Genomic DNA, 20,028 nt, shown 5'->3' on the forward strand with positions numbered 1-20,028 from the left:
AGGAAAGAAATTCTAAATAAAACTGAGAACTGATGCCTCAATACAGACTGAGCAGAAATATGTAAATCTTTGAGACATAAAAAACATTGCTACAGCCATTGGTTTCAAAGCACATAGATGTTTCAAAATAACACCAAAAAGCATCTACCTGCCAAAAATATCCACACAGCAATTTTGGAAAGGCAGGGGGGAAAAAAATTGAACACTGCAAGTAGGTTCCCAGGGTAGTCTGAAGAGACAGTGAAAACTCATGAGACTGCCCCGGGAACTTGTGCAGCCATTTCTGATTGCAGCTCCATATGGGGCAGGAGTGAAGAAAAATCACTCCTGCCCCGCTTTACTGCTAGACCTCCAGGGTTCAAAAAGTATGTTAGAGAGGGGTCCAGGAGGTAGGAGGGAGGCAAGTTGGTTAACAGTTGGCAGGGACAGGATGCAGATAGGATCTCTCCTGTCCCAGCTTACTGCTGGACCACCAGGGCTTAATGAAGGTCCGTGGGAGGCCTGAAACAGGTCCAGCAGGTGGGAGGAAGGCGGGGTAGTCAACAGTTGGCTGGGACAGGACGGGAAAGGATCACTCCTGTCTTGGCTCACTGCTGGACCACCAGGGTTTAAGGGAGGCCTGCAGTGAGTATCGGAGGCTGGGTGCAGAACTGGGCAAGAAGGGAAGGAGGAAGGAAAGGAAAGGAAGTAGGGCTGGGTGCAAGGTAGGGCAATTGAATATACACCCCCCACCCACTAGTTTATATTCGATTGAACTTTTTCCCCATTTGGAGGGGGAGAAGGTTACCTAGATTTATAATTGAATCTGTTTATATTTGAGTATACTGTATATGGTAATTTAAATCAGTTTCAATCATGTTCAGGGCCAGGCCAAGAAAAAAAGTGGTGCTCTGATTGAGAAGTAGACCACTGCAGGGATTACAGCATAGAGTTACAATATGGCTCCAGAAAAAAAGGAACATGGATTAAGGTATCTGGGTTTTACTTCCATTGAGTTTGGAGGAAATAAAACACAGATGTCTCAATCTGTCCTTCTTACTTCCTTTGCTTTCAGTGGAAGTAAAATAAGGATGTCTGAATCCATCCTCCTTTTCCTGGAGCCATATGGTAATCCTAGGCATGACCCCCTTCATAATTCCCCTCTCTCTCCCCTGAAAGAGAAACTGGAAAGGAATACTAAGCTCTAATATAGGCATTTTGACCAAAGTAGGAAATTAGTGTGAGGATTAACCCAGTGGTTGGTGCAATGGACTTTAAAACAAGGGACTGTGGTTCAAATCTCACTTTTTGCAATTTTGAGCCCTCCATAAACATAACTATATCTACTGTACCTAAATATATAAGCCACCTGCAAGCCTGAAGATACAGTAGATATCTTTCTATTCTTGGAGACCTCACAATTATATAATAAGGGCCCCTTTTACACAGCTGCAGTACTGATGCTGCCATGGTAAATGCACCGAAGTCCATTCAAACAGAGAAAACCAACATGGATTTAGTCAATGGAAATCTTGTCTCACCAATCTGCATTTCTTTGAAGGGGTGAATGAACATGTGGATAAAGGTTAACCGGTTGATATTGTGTATTTGGATTTTCAAAAGGCATTTGACAAACTATCTCATGAAAGACTTCTGAGGAAATTAGAAAGTCATGGGATAGGAGGTAATGTCCTATTATGGATTAAGAACTGGTTGAAAGACATAAAACAGAAAGTAGGTTTAAATGATCAATATGGAGAAGGGTATATACAGTGATACAGTGATACCCTGAAAATAAGACACTGTCATATTAATTTTGGGCCCAAAAAAGGCACTAGGTCTTATTTTCAGGGTTGGTATTTTTTTTTTTTTTCATATACAATGATCATCTCTCCCTTCCAATCCTCCACCCCAATTCTTCTTATTTCCTTTCTCTCCCCCACAGGAAAGGAATGAAAACAAAGATAAAAATGTTATAATGCCCTTGTATCACTCTATGGTATGGCCGCAACTTGAATACCATGTGTAGTTCTGGTCATTGTATCTCAAAAAAGATATAGCGGAATTAAAAAAGGTACAGATGGGTGACGGAAATGATAAAAGGTTTAGGATGACTTCCCTATGAGGAGAGGCTAAACTGGCTAAGGCTCTTCAGCTTGGAGAAGAGATGGCTCATGGGTGATGTGATAGAGGTCTATAAAATACTGAGTGGAGTGGAAAGGGTCGATGTGAATCGCTTGTTCACTCTTTCCAAAAATACTAGGACTAGGGAGCATGCAATGAAGCTACTAAGTAGTAGATTTAAAACAAACCGTAGAAAATATTTTTTCACACAATGTGTAAATAACTCTGGAATTCGCTGCCAGAGAATGTGATGAAATTAGTTAGCTTAGCGGGATTTAACAAAGGCTTGGATAATTTCATAAAAGAGAAGCCATTAGGTCATTATTGAGATAACTTGGGGAAATCCATTGCTTAGTCCTAGGATAAGCGGCATAAAATTTGTTCTACTACCTGGGATCTAGCTAGGTACTTGGGACCTGGGTTGACCACTGTTGGGATCAAGATACTGGGTTTGATGGACCTTCGGTCTGTCCCAGTATGGCAATTCTTATGTTCTTAATTTCTATAGACTTCGGTGCATTTACCAAGGCAGTATCACTAACGCAGCTTTGTAAAAGACTCCATAAAAGAGTTAAATTGGAATTTGAACTGGAGTTCCTTGGTTTAAAGTCTACTTCATTAATCACTAGGCTACCCTTCTGTTCAGCATGAATATCTGTGTGACCATTTTTATCAAAATGATACCAGACAGATGACCCTATCCCTGTTTTATTTCCTCATTCATAAATTGGACTTTCCAATTTGGAAAATGGCAATTTATTTTGGCCGTTCTCAGCACTTCTTCCATCTCACAGCCATTTTCAAATAGAAAATCTGGATTTTTTTGTTTGTTTGTTTCAAAATAGCTGTGAGATAGACTTTACTTTTTTGGGGATGTTATAAGCAGAATGTCTCAATTCTGACTTAAAACAACTTTTCAAAAAATGCCCTTCATTATTTACTGCATGTACCATTTTATCCAATGGGACCTATTTACTAATAATACATATTAACAGTGGTATGCGGTCAGGGCCTTCAGGGTATTCAGTGAAGGTCTTGACCATGGGTTGCTGGCTGCTGGCTACTCACTTCCCGCTCCTTTTTCTTACCACTGTGTGCTGCTCATGTCTTGCTCCTCCTTCAACCTTGCTGTGTGCTGCTCACTCCTGTCTCCTCCTCCATGCCTGCCTACCAGTAGTAAGGGGGGTGCGGGGGACAGTCCACCCTAGGCACGGTCTTCCTAATGGCACTGCACCCCTTCTCCTTTCTACCCCTACCCCCCCCTCTTCTCCTTGCCATGCGCATGTACCCCCTTGCCTTTTGATGTACCTTTTGTACTTTCCCGGTATGAGGTTGCTGCCCGTGTTGGCATCGGCGCTCTCTCTGACGCCACTTCCTGGATCCACACCTAGGAAGTGACATCAAAGGGTGAGCCAACACTGATGTGGGCATGCTGCTCATGCTGGTGAAGTTAAAAAGGCATGGGGAAAGGGAGGGGTTGCATGTGTGGCAGGGGGGCAAGGAAGAGGGCAGGGGTGGGGCACCACTGCTCCAGGCACCACTCACCATTACTATGCCACTGTTGCCTACGCTGTGCAGTCATGGATTCTCTACAGACACAGTATCCCCAGACTGCCAAAGGTTGACTATTTCCAGGCCAGCATAGTATTTAGGTTCCTCCTCCTTAGCGTCCTGCTGTACTGGAGTGCATTTTGCTGTCGGGGATTCAGTGCCTTGAATGAATCCTGTAGGTGTATTTTTTTTTTTTTTAACTTTTTTAAAATTTGATTGGTTGTGCTGGCAGAACTTCTGAGTCTGTCCAATTAATCAAACTAAAATAAAAAAGCCACTAGGAGATTATCTTTAGGCGCTGAATCCCCCAACAGCAGGATGCTAGTGAGGAGGAGCCAGAATTCTACACTGGACCTTGACCCCCCCAAATCACTACACCTCTCCAGACCACAGTGCCTGTACTGCCACAGCACCCCAAGTGCCAAGTATAAGCAGAGTCGGTACCTAGGAAAGCCACTCTGAGGGATGATGGCAGGGAGAAGTGTCCCACTCCCAGCCTGACCTGCAGTCACAGCAGCAGTGATGGTAGTAGTGATAACAGTTTGTTTGTGGTGTAAATATTTTTTTTAAGCTAGAGTTGTGCTTATTTCACTCAGTAATCAATTTGACACACTTGCTTTTAAGGTAAAAGTGCAGATTTTTTTTTTTAACTTATCTTTAATCAATTTTAGTTTTACTTTTATTTTTTTGTTAGAGGGTTTATAAGCTTAAGTGCCAGAGTGTTTTGAAATTGTGGTAGTTTTATAGTGCCAAAGACATGTAGAAGTGGGTAATGTGTTTCATTTTATTTTGCTAAAACTTACTTTTATAGTGCTAGCCTCATTTACATTGAGTTGTTTAGTAGCAGTTTTACCTTCACTGTATTGCTGTTAGTTTTAATATGCAGTATAGTTTACTGCTGCAGAGCTGGGAGCTTTGATTGTGTTGAGGACAATGTACTTAGATGTTTGCATTGGTATTTTAAAGCTCCATCCTATTCAGCTGTGAGAATCTGCTTTGTGGATTTCTGATAAGCTGCTTTGTTTCAGATGCATGTTATTTTTAAAGGGTTTCAAGTATATAGTAAATGATGGTTCTTTCTGAAATACTGTCTGAAACAGATTGTCTGCCTTGAGATGTATACCATCTGATCCTTTAAAAGATTACTGCTTGGCAGTGAAATAATGAGACCTGTACCAGATGGCCCTTTCAATAGATCACACTGTAGATTTTTATTCCACTTCTGTTTAATACTAGTTTTTCAGACTCCTTCAATGCTGATTTGAAATAGAATGATTTTTGGCCCTCCACTAGGCATATTTGGTCAATATGATACAGAATCAATTAATTTTATTATCAGATTATAAGTGCTACTTTATCTGAGAAGGTTTCTGAGATTCTTTTCCTCCCTTATAAATAACAGTTTTGATGTGGTCATTAATTTACTGTGTAGTTTCCTGAGATCCATTTGTGTTTAGTATTTTTCAGGATTTTTCCAATGAACATGCATGAGATCCATTTGCACACAGTACCTCCACTTCATACAAACAGATTTCATGCATATCTATTTTTGAAATCCTGAAAACTCAACCTGGCGAAGGCTGAGGTTGAATACCCTTGGGCACATCTGCTGAATCCCCTGCTATAAATGTCACTACACACCACTGCATATTAATGGTGTTCATTCACACAAATGCAATAGCACACTTTAATAGATCTATCTTTTAGTAAGCATATGATTTACTGAGCCATTGGGCTACCAGATTTTTAATGGCAAGATAGCACAAGCGCTAAAAGAATCATTTATCTTGGGTAGTTACCACTTTTCCTTTAACACAGACGAAGGAGGATTTTCAATAGAACATAGATATTGGAATTGAGGTGTCCAGGTTGTGACATTTCAAATGCCATTAGCATTTCTGAAAAGGATTTGCCAGCATAGAACTTTGTTATAAAATGCATGCAGGAATGGGTGTGTATGTACTAGCTGCTCCCATTTTGCAAATGTCAGTGTCTAAGATATCAGGCATTTCAGAACGCATATCCTTGCAAGGATTGTCTGCCATTTTAGAAATCTACATGGGTATATTTCTTCAAGCTGTTACAGAGCCCAATATAAGTTATCAACATCACTTTCAAGGGAAAACAAAAACAATGGAGGATAAAGAATTCTTGCAGCAGAGATCTGTACAAAACAAGCATAAATAGCCTAGGTATCCCTTGGAATAGCTGTAAATACCAACCTTGATCTTGAGGGGCATAAATGTGCATGAATGTGGAGGGCTTGGCATAGTGGTTAGAGCTACAGCCTCAGCACCTTGAGGTTGTGAGTTCAAACCCTGTGCTGTTCCTTGTGACCCTGAGCACGTCACTTAGTAAATGAGGGGGTTAACCTTCCACTGCCCCAGATACATTGTGAGTTCACTGGGACAGATAGGGAAAATAATTGAGCATCTTTTCACCCATTTTGACCTCCTTTGGGAGCACAGACTAATACATAAATATCTATGATTTAGACATATATATCCTAGCTTTTCAAAATTGGGATTTAGACATATATATATGACATATATGTGGGAGTATGTGGTGCAGTGGTTAGAGTTACATTCTCAGCACCCTGAGGTTGTGGGTTCAAATCCTTCACTGCTCCTTCTGTCTCTGGGCAAGTCACTTAATCCCCATTGCCCCATGTATATTAGATAGAGTAGGAGCCCACCAGGACAGTTAGGGAAAAATGCTTGAGTACCTGAGTAATTTGTAATCCACATAACATTGTAGGATATGAAGAATATTAATTATTAAAAAAAAATAGCCGTTTATATATGTCCAAATTGTGAATAAGTAGGGTTACCAGAAGTCCAGATTTACCCAGACATGTCCTCTTTTCAGAGGACTGTCCAAGAGTTCGGACGGCTTTCACCCCTGTTAGGGAAGAAAGTGTCTAGAGCCCTAGCCTGCCTGCCCTGTCTCTTACCTATCTCCAGCTCCACTGAAATTGAATCTTCAGACTGGCCAGCAGCAGCGGCGAGATGAGCCTACTACCATCAACCTGCCATGGAAGCATTTTCTCTGGAGCGACTTCTTGTTCCTGCATAGGTAGGAAGCTTCATGGAGATGGCTTGCAGGGCAGACCAATGAGCAGGTTTGCCTCGATGCTGCTGCTGCCAGCCAGCCTGAAGGTTCAATTCCAGCAAGGCAGTATGTGGGAGACAAAGGAAAGAGAGAAGCACCATCCCATAGGGGGGGATTGGAGGGAGGGAGAGAGAGAAAAAAAAGCACCCATGGGACGTGAGTTGGAGAGAGAGAGAAGAACCTATGAGGAAGGGGTTGTGGAGAGAGAAAAGCACCCAAGGGGAGTTTAGATAGAGGAAGAGAGAGTGAAAAGCATTTATGGGGGAAGGGTTACAGGGAGGAAAAGAGAGAAGCACTAAAAGGGTACAGAAGATGGAAAGGAGAACTAAGGTAATGGATGAAAGGTAGGGGCAGGGCGGGTGCAAGATTAGTGGGAGGGGGGGTTTAGGCAGGGCATGTGTCCTCTTTTTGACTTCATAAATATGGTAACCCTATGAATAAAGCTTTAAAGATGACAACCTTAATTTTTATGCAACCTATAAAAATAAGTTCTCCAGCCACTCCAAAAATGTATACAGGTAGAGAGATAACAGGGTAACTTAAATAGTGACTTCATATTCACCCCATCTCAATATGAAGAAGTACGGCAGACATCCTGTTGTGAAAGCTGCACATTAATATAAAATTATCTTTCAACTTCATGAACAAGTACTGTACCCATTAATTAAACCTTAGCTGCACATCTGACATTTGAAATTTTGAGTAACAGCAGAGAAAGCATGCACTTTAAGTACTTCATCTGTTATTCTCCTTTGGAATCATCAAGATAGCAGCAATTTAAAAACCATTTGTTGGCATGGAAACATCCACTTAATTACAAACAAATTCAAATAATTAGCCTAAAACACATTGTACTGTTGAGTGTTTGATTAAAAGTCAATTTAGAGAAACAAATCATGCTCTTCCTTTTTGTGTCTTATACTATGAAAAGGTCCTAATTCTTCTGTGCAGTACTTAGCTTTCTCAAGCAAAATAGCTATTTGTTACTTTAAAAATGTAATTTATTTTAAAAAGTGGGTTTTATTTACATGCATATATTTCTGGAAAGAAAGGGAAAGGACCAATAGATTCATCTGTCCTCTAGATTAGTTTTTAAATTATGTCTTAGATTAAATCCATAGATTTCCAGTATAGGTTTGGGGAAGCTATGGGGCTCATAATAAATTTTTTTAAAAGTCCAAAAAGTGGCCTAAATTGGTACTTGGATGATATAAAAGACAGATTGTTCAAGTACCGATAATCAAAGCTGGTTTTAGCCGTATCTAAAACCAGCTTAGGCCTGTCCCCTGCCTCTGAATGCCTAGAGTGAAAAGATGTGTTTTGGGAGGAGGGGAAAGGGTGGGAGGTGGGCCGACCTAGACTTAGTCATACAGCTAATATAACCAAAAGTTTAACGAGGTTGCCCAGTTGTAACTTATACATTTTTACTTAGACCAAATCAAACAGGTATAAGTTCTGAATAGGGGCCGCTGAGCTGATCGCGTCTGCCGCCCCTCCTCTCCCCGTGAATACGGGCAGTAGAGATCCCAGGCCCTCTTGCCCATGGTGCACCCCCAATACCCCCACCCCCATTGAATATGGGCAGGAGGGTTCCCAGGCTCTCCTGTCCACAGTGCACATACAAACACCCCTGAACTCCCCCGAACACCTGAATGCCCCCACTACCCTAGCCCCCCTAACCACGGATACCCCCCTAACTTACCTGAACGTTGGCTGGCTGGCCGGGTCCCAAATCCAGCTGGCCAGCAGGCCCACCATCCTTGGAATGGCGGGCCTAGGGCCTGATAGGCCCAGGCACCTAAGGCCCCACCCATAGGAGGGGATTTAGGCACCTGGGCCAACCGGAATTGGCACAGTTGTCTTCAGCACCTTCTGTGGGTTGGCCCTTAGACACATGGGATGGGTTGGCCTCATGAGCCTAAGGCCCTGCTCACAGGAGGGGCCTAAGGCAACTGGACAAATTCTGGCCTGGGCGAGAATTCACAGGAGCCAGTCAAAGAAGCCGCTGAGTGCCGAACAGGAGAGCCAAAGCATACTCCCACTCATTGCCGCTCAGCGGCTGAAGAAACGAGCTGTGACCGGCCAGGTTAGCAGTGGGACAGGAGCTGGAAAGCTCGCTCCTGCGTGCTGCACCTCTGGACTACAAGGCCAGACGAGGTAGGAGGATGGGGTAGAGTGTAGAGCGAGCGAGGGAAGGGGGCTGGGGGCTGTGTGCAGAGTCTGGGGAGAGGGAGGGAGGGTGCAGAGTTTCACTGGGGGGGCTGTGTGCAGAGACTTATAGGGGAAGGAGGGAGGGTGCAGTCTGACAGGGGGCTGTGTGCAGAATCTGACAGAGGGGCTGGGTGCAGTATATGACGGGGCTGGTTGCAGAGTTGGACACAGGAGGCTGGGTGCAGAGTCTGACAGGGGGGATGGGTGCAGAGTTGGACAGAGGGGGCTGGGTGCAGTCTAACAGGGGGTCTGGGTGAAGAATCTGACATGAGAGGGAGAGAAGGGGGCTGGGTGCAGAACCTGACAGGGAGAGGCTGGGTGCAGGGGGTAGGGAGTTGTGAAGGCAGGGAGGACAGATGCTCAGGGGGTTGAGAAAGACAGATATTGTATGTACTGGGAGAGGGATGGGAAGGACAAATGTGGGGGGGGGGTAGGAAAGGAGGAAAAGAGAGATGCTGCACAGGTGGAGTAGTGGGAAGGGAGAGAAAAAATGCTGCCGGTGGGGGAGGGAAAAGGAACAGAGAATTGTTGGACATAGGTGTGTGGTGTGAGAGGGAAAGAGAGATGATATATATGGGGAAAGGAAGAAAGAGGGAGAATTATTGGACATGATAGTGGTGGAGAGGAGGGAAGGAAAAATGTTACACTTGGAGAGAGGAGCGATAACCCAAAGAAGGGAGAGCTATCAGATAACTGGAATGGGAAGGAGAGAGAGAGATACCAGACCACAGAATGAAAGGGAAGGAGAGGAGAGAGAGATGCTAGATCGCAGAAAGGAGAGGAGAGAGATAGACCTCGGGAAGAGGGAGGGAAGAAGAGAGAGATGCCAGACCATGGGAGAGGAGAGAGATTCCAGGCTATGGGAAGGAGAGGAGAAAGATGCCAGACCATATGAGGGGGGAAGGGGGAAGACAAGATTTACATATGAAGATAATGTTGCGAGTCAGCTGAGATATGCACCTGGGATTTTAATGGTAGAAAGAACGCCACTGCCATCTTAGTCTGGAAGAGAGGTCTGACCATGGTAGAGGAGTGAGATGGTGCATAGGGATGGAAGGGAAGGGGAGGCTGAGGGAGGAGATGGTGCACAGCAATAAGTGCAACAGAAATGAGATAAGAAGAAATGTTCCTTATGGATAGATGGGAATAGGGGAGAAGAAAAAGGGAGGAGAGGGTACACATGGATAGATGGGAATGGAAGAAAGAAAAATGGAAAAAAAGTTGAAAGTTGAAAGTTAAAAGTTAATGCTAAAGATGGATGTATGCAACAAAAAACTGACTTCAATAGAAATCAGTCTATAGTGTGTGATCAATTAAATATATAAAATGTTCAGAGACATGAAACTCTGAGGGGAAGGCTGCTAAACCTCCCTAGAGAAAGAGTTCACCTTCCAGTCATTGCAACTTCCTAAATCTATGATCACACTCTAAGACGTTTAAGAACTGGCTTCTTTTTGGATAAAAATCAATAACCCTGTCCTACTCATATGGAAAAGATGGATGTATGGCAGAAAGTGAAGGAGAGAAAAACAGCAAATGGATAAGGTGGCCCTGGATACACAGTTAAGAGCACAGACAGAGACTGGGAAAGATGGTTTGAAAACCAAAATCACCAGGCAACAAAGGTAGGGGAAATGATTTTATTTTCAATTTAGTGATTGAATTGTGTCAGTTATGAGAAATTACATCTGCTGTCTATATTTTGCTCTGTTTAGGAATAAATGCACTTGTTTCTATTTCTCTGGGAGTTGTACTGCATACGGAGTCTTGCATCTTAGGATTTTCTTAGTATATATTAGTACTTTAGTTTGTGGTCCTGCGTTTGCATAGGGGTTATTCTGTGTTCTATATGTGTGACCAAGGACATGTGTTCTGGTAGAAATGAATGTTGAGAAACATAAAGTGTGCTTTGCACAGTTTAATTTTGTGGTTAACCATTATGTATTGTTAATAAGATTATATTGTGTGTATATATGGAATATGAATGGAAAAAATGATATTACAATTAGTACTATTTTGGGGGTGGGGGTCTGGGGCAGAGTTTGCAGGCTCCCCCCCTCCTCCAAACACAAAAGTGTTCTGCTGCCTATGAGCCCTACCTACTAATTTCCCCAGGTAGGACTCACCTCAGCTACCATGTTCAAATCTCCTCTTCCTTGTCCCCTATTCCCTGGCAAACAAATAGGCTCAGACTTTTAGCCATGCAATCCTCCGCCTGCCCCCCTCTCTCTCTCCCCCAGCCTACTTGTTATCTGCACAGGGGTCCATTTTATATTACAAATGAGAACATGCTTTTTTCTTAGTACATATTTCAGATCTTGGATAATTATATACCTGTGTTATAGTTTTTAAGATGGTGCTCAAGAATGAGAAAAGTCAAGAATTTTGTATTTTTCCCTAGCTCTAACGGAGCTCATAGATAAACAAGTTAAAACATGTTCACAATGTACTGTCCCAAGTGACATAAAAGTAGTCAGTGGTCTGCTGCTTTGTCTTAGATATTGATATTTGCTGGGGCAAATCTGAAGAACATGCCACTTAAATGCAATCAATAATTTTAACACAAAAGTGTTATTTCTTCAACATTATTTTTTTCTGTAGCAAAGAAGTCAATACATTTGATACATCAAGTGAACAAATAGCTTCATGGAACTGTTTTAATGGAAAGAAGGTCAATGCAATACAGTAGGTTTACTTGGAAGTATTATTTATTTTTAGTAAATTGACTACCAGCAGTTAGCAACTAATGAGAGTTTTGCAATGTCAATTTCTTCTTTTGAGTTAAACCTTCCTTTCATCTTCCATACTCTGTAAATTTTAATCTGAACAATTTCCTTTTGCTTTCTTTTTCTTTACTTTTTAAATGGTTATTTATCCTTGATTTGCCTCAGGTTATAGTGATGATCTGTGTGCGTATGGGTACTGTGTGAAAGAAAAAAAAACAGAACAATAGAACTCAGACATTATTTCTAACTCATTAAATCCAATTATATGAGAGGTGGTTTGGGAACCATTCAATTTGCCCTGAAGCACGGTCTCCTATACCACTGGCCAGCTAGATGTTAACCTAAACACCATGCTACGGTGAATTCCCAATGCTAGACAGAGCTTTAAGCAAATTAAAGTAATTAATCTAAATAAGCAAAGCAGTGTAATTAATATGAAAAAAAAAAGTTATTTGGTACATAATTTAGGAAATTTATGCATACCAAAAATATATCCTGGGAAGAAATTCTACTTCCTGTTAGGCAAGTTAAAGAATCATTGACCTCGAAACAGTTCCCAGATAGTTAAGGTGATGGATATGGAATAGCAAAAGGAAGAGGATCTGAGTTTCATAACCCTTTCTTTTACTAAGGTGTTTTTTTTTTTCTTATGACCAATACTTCCTATTTTTAGAATAACAGGCAAGGAACAACAGCCTTGAGATCACAATATCAGTGTTGGCAGAGAATTATATTGTAGGGAGTAGGTGAGAAAAGTGAAGATGGTGGTGAGGGACATGAGCTGGGTTGGGATATTTGGCCCAGATCCCCCACTTAAAAATTGTTTTCCCCCTGGCAGCTTTTTATATCAGAATTTCTAATCCAATCCAGTTTTTTTTTCTCTTATATACCGCATCATCCCCATTAATCTTTAAGCTTGACACAGTTTACATTAAGATATAGATTAGTTGTTTAATTAGTCAGCTTATACATTAAACAAAAAGGTCTTTAACTGATTTTGAAACGCTAAATAAAAATTACATTTTCTTAAATGTAGCAGTAAACCGTTCCAGAGAGCAGTAAAAATGAATGGAATAGAACGAGAAACAATATTTGGCTGAATATCTTTAACTGTTGGAAAGAATAATGAGATTAATGAAACAGGTTTTCAACTTCTTTGTTTTGATGCAAAAAAATGTCAAAGGAACAATTTGATTATCTAATTGACCATACATTATCTTATAAACTAAACATGCACATTTAAACTTCACTCTAGAATCTACTGATAACCAATGTAACATTTTTATCAAAGGAGTTACATGCTCAAATCTATTTTTATTATACATCAGTCTAATTGTGTTATTTTGTAACAGATATCCTAAAAAAACAGTCAGCTTTTCAGGATATCTGTAATGAACATCCATGAGATTGATTTGCATGCACTGCTTCAACTGCATGCAAATTTCTCTCATGCATATTATGAGAGACTACAGAAAAATTCTCAGCCCAACCAAGAAGTGAGTGATATGGAAGCCATGAAACCTACAAGCTATTCCACACTTTTTGTTTAATTTCATATCATTGAAATGAAAAGTGTCAAATAAAGTGTGGAATAACTTGTAAGTTTCATAGCTCCACATAATTTTCTTCCTGGTTGGGCTGAGAACTTTTCAGTGGCTCCTTGTAAGTATGGATATTGGGATCAACTCTTTTGTTTTATATGTTTACTAGTGTTTAAGCCTGTTACATTAATGGGTGCTAGAATATGTCTGTCTGTCTTTCTTTCTTTCTGTTTCGCTCCCTACCCCATCTCTTTCTTCCTTTCTTTCTGTCTTTCTCCCTCCCACTGTCTATCTTTCTTTTTATATCTCTCCCTCCCGCTGTCTGTCTCTCTCTCTACCTGCTGTCTGTCATTCTGTCTGTCTCTCTCCCTGCCCACCATTTGTCTATCTTTATTTATGTCTGTCTCTCTCCCTGACCCCCTTGTCTGTCTGTCTGTCTGTCTTTCTTTATGTCTGTCTCTCTTCCTGATTCCCTTTGTCTGTCTCTCTTCTTGGCCCCCTGTCTGTCTGTCATTCTTTCTGTATGTCTCTCTCCCTGCCCACTGTCTGTCTGTCTTTCTTTCTGTCTCTCTCCCTGGCCGCTGTCTTTCTGTGTGTCTGCCTTTCGTTCTCATGCACTGAGATGCTTCAGCTTCAGCCCCCTTCTCCCACCTACCCTTAAATCACTCCTTTTGCCTCCTTCCCAGCCTGAACAACCGCCAACTACAGTCCAGATGCTGAGCGTCGGTATGCCTGCTTCCGTTATTTTTGTGCTCTCCTTGGTCCTGTTAGACGGAGCGAGGGTGGGAGGGGGGAGTCGCCGCCGTGGTCCCACCTCTGTGCGTCCATGCTTAAGATGCCTCTGCATTTGCAGTAGAAGGAGCCAGCGTTGCCGAGGGAGGGCGATGGGGAAACCACCGCTGGCTCCTTCTACTGCGCATGCAGGGGCATGGCACCACGGAGGCACAGAGCCACAAAGATTGAAGTGTGCATGCACGCTAAGGGTATTATTATAGCAGATGTGTGTGTATGTGTGTACGATCTGTTCTAGGCTCTCCTAGGGGGATGGGATATAAAACTAACTAACTAAGGAGGTCTTTTACTAAGGCACGCTAGCCAATTTTGTGTGCTTTAAATGCTAACACATCCATAGAATATAATGGGCGAATTAGCATTTAGCTCACGCTAAATTGGCTAGCACACCTTATTAAAAGACCCCCCCTAAATATATATTTATATGCGTGTACACACAAATACAAATATACATATGATGAGGATACAGTGGTAACATGCTGCTTTTTGACCTGAAATCTTCAAATTAAGATTTTCATTCTCTCATAAACATACACAGATGCACATTTTCATTCTTTATCTCTCTTGTTTTCTGATAAACAATCTCTTTCTCACACACTCTCTCCCTCTCTGAAAGGAAACCTTTCATGGAAAACATACACACTTTCTTTGAGAAACTCTTTCTGTCTGATGTTCTCTCTCTTTCTTCCTCTGAGAAACATAAATTCATCTGACTCTATTGAAGAAACAAACACATGTAGTATACACAGAAGCCAATCTTGCAAAAGTATTGGGGGTGCTAAACTCTACAGAAATTACCTCACCTTGGACAATGTCAATGAGTTTGTTCAGTAGTGGGGGTACTCAAGCACCCATACAAAGAGAAACCCACTCTCTAACGCATAGAGTGTTATACAAGGAGGAAAAGGATCTTAGACACCAGCTTGGTGTTTGGTAAATTAACCTAAACCAAGACTTATATGGTTCCACATTTCAATCATTGATCCTTGTAACCTTTTCCTTCCTATTCTCAATGTTAATTATTCACATTATATAAAACTATTTATTTAAATTATTCCTAAAAGTTTTATATAAAGTGAATAATTAAAATTGAGAATAGGAAGGAGGAGGTAACAAGGATCAATGATTGAGATGTGGAATCATATAAGTCTTGGCTTAGGTTAGAGAGTGGGTTTCTCTTTGTATGGTTGGAGTTTTTCCATTTTTTGTTGTTGCTTTTTTTTTTTAGGGCTGGGGGGGGTCTTTGCATTGTGCCCTGTGTTGGTGTTCAAATCCAGACTTTAAACCCACTTTTTTCAAACTGCATTTATATCCGACCCTACCAACTTGTAAAAGCATCCGTATCTGTTATTCTCTCTTTACTCCCTTCCCTCTAAGTTATTTGTGTATTCCCACCTGCGTGGCATGTGACACCTGAGTTGCAAATGACACTAAACTGTTCAAAATTGTTAAAACACATGTGGACTGTGAAAAATTGCAGGCGGACCTCAGGAAATTGGAAGACTGGGCGTCCAAATGGCAGATGAAATTTAATGTGGATAAATTCAAAGTGATGCACATTGGGAAAAATAACCTAAATCACAGTTCTGGATGCTAGGGTCCACTTTGGGGATTAGCGCCCAAGAAAAAGATCTGGATGTCATCTTAGACAATATGATGAAATATTTTGCCCAATGTGCAGCGGCAGCAGCCAAAAAAGCAAATAGGATGCTAGGAATTATTAAAAAAAGGGATGGTCAACAAGACTAAGAATGTTATAATGCCCCTGTATCGTTTCATGGTGCAACCTCATCTGGAGTATTGCGTTCAATTCTGGTCTCCTTATCTCAAAGATTCAAAGAGCGACTAAGATGATAAAGGGGATGGAACTCCTCTCAGATAAGGAAAGACTAAAAAGGTTAGGGCTCTTCAGCTTGGAAAAGAGATGGCTGAGGGGAGATATGATTGAAGTCTACAAAATCCTGAGTGGAGTAGAATGGGTACAGGTGGATCGATTTTTCACTCCGTCAAAAATTACAAAGACTAGGGGACACTCAATGAAGTTACAGGGAAATATTTTTAAAACCAATAGGAGGAAATTTTTTTTCATTCAGAGAATAGTTAAGCTCTGGAACGTGTTGCCAGAGGATGTAGTAAGAGCGGATAGCGTAGCTGGTTTTAAGAAAGGTTCCTGGAGGAAAGTCCATAGTCTGTTATTGAGAAAGACATAAGGGGAGCATGGAATATTGCATCGGTAGCATGGAATATTTCTACACCTTGGGTTTTGGCCAGGTACTAGTGACCTGGATTGGCCACCATGAGAACGGGCTTCTGGGCTTGATGGACCATTGGTCTGACCCAGTAAGGCTACTCTTATGTTCTTATTATAAGTTCTTTGATCCCTTGCATGTTTGTTGTGCTTTAGAAATAATAAATAGTAATAGTAGTAAAGATAAAATTGCCTCACATTAGAAAAATATAGTTGTACTTGTATATATGCACTGTAAGATATTGTCTCTATAAAGGTTAAAAAAGTTGCTAAAAATATTTAGGCCCTCTTTTACAAAGATGTGCTAAGTGTTTTAGTGCAGATTTAGCGTGTGCTAAATCAACGCGTGCGCTTACTGCTAACGCTTCCATAGGATGGCATGCATGCGTTAGCGTTTAGTGCGCGCTAAAAAGCATAGATGAACACTTTGGACACTGTGAACACTGCTTGGGTTAAGCTTTTGGACTGTGATAATAGAAGAAGAAAAAGGATTCCGATTGGTTTACCACAGAGTTAAGTGGGTTTATGAACTACATACTTTGATGAATTCCGAAGACCAATGGATGAACTATATAAATGAAACACAGCCGTCCCAGCCTCTTCACTTGATGATAGTCACTCTTTATTATTGGTGTTATTTAATGGTTTTAGATATAAAGTGAAAATAAAAATTGTTTTTAGAGATTAAACAATTAAATAAATAAAATGAATAATATTACAACATTCTGAGTATAGAATTTGAAAACATGCATGTTTGAAAGTTCGTTTGAACATCCCAGTTTGTATGTTTGTGTATAACCCAATAAAAGTCTGGAAAGTTAAGATCTGCTCTGTTATATTTGAAATCACAATACGAGGGTTATTTATAAAGAGCATGTCCTCAGGAAACAAGCTGAACTTGCAAGTATGTCCATCAATTGAAAACCCTTCAGATTTGATCTGTGTTTGTACTTTAAAAGCAAGGGACTTAAGGGCTAGAGCAAATTACAAGGTAGAGAGAGCAGCCCTAACATTTTCTTTTTCTGAAACTGAAAACATTCTGATCTCACATTATTAACAGTTGCTACCACCCTGGGTTCCCTGTGAAGGCATCTAATAGTGTGCAATATGTTACTGAGGAAGTCAAACCTTTTGAGGACCTGAACAATATATTCTCAGGAGACCCTGTTAAAGACCCTCTCTCAGTTTCTAAATTAACAAGCAAAATATTGCTGTAATCTTTTTGAGTTTCTCCAGAGATAGTTGCAATTAACCTTTGAATCTGACAGACTGAGTATCTCTCAGACAAAAAAAAAAAAAAATTGGTTTCATCTGAGAGGCTTAATTTGTTTAAAACTTTTTCTGAGTCACTCAGGAAAAATCTTTGCAGCGATTTTAAAATCAACAATAACCAGTGACAAGGGTCCATAAAAGAAGACTCTGACTCTTTCTCGTGTGCAGAATGAGGAAAGTATTAGTATTAGCAGTTTCTTTTTTCCTTTCAAATCAGATTGTTGTCAGGCTAAATCTTTATTTTCTTATGCCTTTCCAAAATTATCCAAGGTGAGTTACAAGATAAACAGAAATCAACAATGACCAGTATACAAAACATAAATTACAAAGGACTAGCCTATATTAAAATTCAGTATATTAATGTCAGACTAACTCCCTCTTTTACTAAAGTGCACTAACTGATTAGCATGCGCTAAATGTTAACGCATCCATAGAATAACATGCATGCGTGAGCATTTAGCACACGTTAAATCAATTAGCGTGCACTAATCGGTTAGCGCACCTTAGTAAAAGATTGCCTAAGTATAAAAATATAGGGGCCATTTTATTAAGGTGCGCTAACCAATTTAGCACGTTCTAAAGATTAGTGCATGCTAAATGCTAAAGCATCGATTAGTGCACCTTAATAAAAGGACCCCATAATGTCCAATTAAAGAATGGATGAACAATTAAAGCAACTGTCTGAACCCAAGACCATAAACCAAATTGAATAATTCTAAACCAAACAAAAATCCATAGCAGCCAAAATAATCAGCTAAAAATCCAAATGCATCATAACGGAACACATTTGCAGTTATTCATAGTGAAGACACAAAAGAATTGCGAAGACCTGCAACGTGACATAAACATGCTCGAGAAATGGGCCGCGACATGGCAAATGAGGTTTAACGTGGATAAGTGTAAAGTGATGGCAGGTCGTTAACAAAAATCTTATACACGAATACAGGATGTCCGGTGCAGTACTCGGAGAGACCCCCCAGGAAAGAAGCTGTCCGCGCAATGCGTGGCGGTGGTAAAAAGGGTAAACAGAATGCTAGGAATGATTAAGAAGGGGATCACAAACAGATTGGAGAAGGTTATCATGCTGCCATACCGGGCCATGGTATGCTCCAACCTGGAATACTGTGTCCAGCACTGGTCGCCGTACATGAAGAAGGACATAGTACTACTCAAAAGGGTCCAGAAAAGAGCGACAAAAATGGTTAAAGGGCTGGAGGAGTTGTCGTACAGTGAGAGATTAGAGAAACTGGGCCTCTTTTCCCTTGAAAAAAGGAGACTGAGAGGGGACATGATCGAAACATTCAAGGTAATGAAGGGAATAGATTTAGTAGATAAAGACAGGTTGTTCACCCTCTCCAAGGTAGAGAGAACGAGAGGGCACTCTCTAAAGTTAAAAGGGGATAGATTCCGTACAAAAGTAAGGAAGTTCTTCTTCACCCAGAGAGTGGTAAAAATCTGGAATGCTCTTCCGGAGGCTGTTATAGGGGAAAACACCCTTCAAGGATTGAAGACAAAGTTAGACAAGTTCCTGCTAAACCAGAATGTACGCAGGTAAGGCCAGACTCAATTACGGCACTGGTCTTTGACCTAAGGGCTGCCGTGGGAGCAGACTGCTGGGCATGATGGACCACTGGTCTGACCCAGCAGCGGCAATTCTAATGTCTTATGTTCATTATCAGTTCCCAAATATTTTATCTATTCAGTTTTCTATACCAATCTCCCTGGGGAGCTCAGAACAGTTTACATTAATTTCTTCAGATGTTCAAGCATTTTTCCCTGTCTATCCTGGTGGGCTCACAATCAATCTAATGTACCTGGGGCAATGGGGGAGGGGGAATACCTGACTTGCTCAGAGGTCACAAGTATCACCCTGAGTTTGAACCCACAACCTCAGGGTGCTGAGGCTGTAGCTTTAACTAGTGTGCCATTTAGTAGTGTTGTGCCCTTCCCAACTTCTTAAATATTAGGAAATTTAGAGATGAGCATGTTTCATTTGGAAACAGGTTCCAAATATGAAGACTGGCAGAGAAAAAAGGGTTGAGGATCAATATTCAGCCACTAGTGTTATGCCTAGAAATTCAATGCCAAGTCATAGAAACTTAGAAACATAGAAAATGACAGCAGAAAAGGGCCACTCTGCCCACTCTAATGACCCACCCCCCTAACTTCACCCTCCCCAAGAGATCCCACATGCCTATCCCATTTTTTCTTAAAATCTGGCACACTGCTGTCTTCAATCACCTGCAGTGGAAGTTCATTCCAATGATCAACCACCCTTTCGGTGAAGAAATACTTCCTGGTATCATCATGAAATTTCCCACCCCTGATTTTCAGCGGATGCCCTCTTGTGGCCATGGGTCCATTAAGAAAGAAGATATCATCTTCCACCTCGATACGGCCCGTGATATATTTAAACGTTTCAATCATGTCTCAATCATGTCTCCTCTCATGTTTGGAGTTGGCTAAACTATAG

The sequence above is a fragment of the Geotrypetes seraphini genome, chromosome 1 (genome assembly GCF_902459505.1).
Source record: "Geotrypetes seraphini chromosome 1, aGeoSer1.1, whole genome shotgun sequence".
Classification (NCBI taxonomy): domain Eukaryota; kingdom Metazoa; phylum Chordata; class Amphibia; order Gymnophiona; family Dermophiidae; genus Geotrypetes; species Geotrypetes seraphini.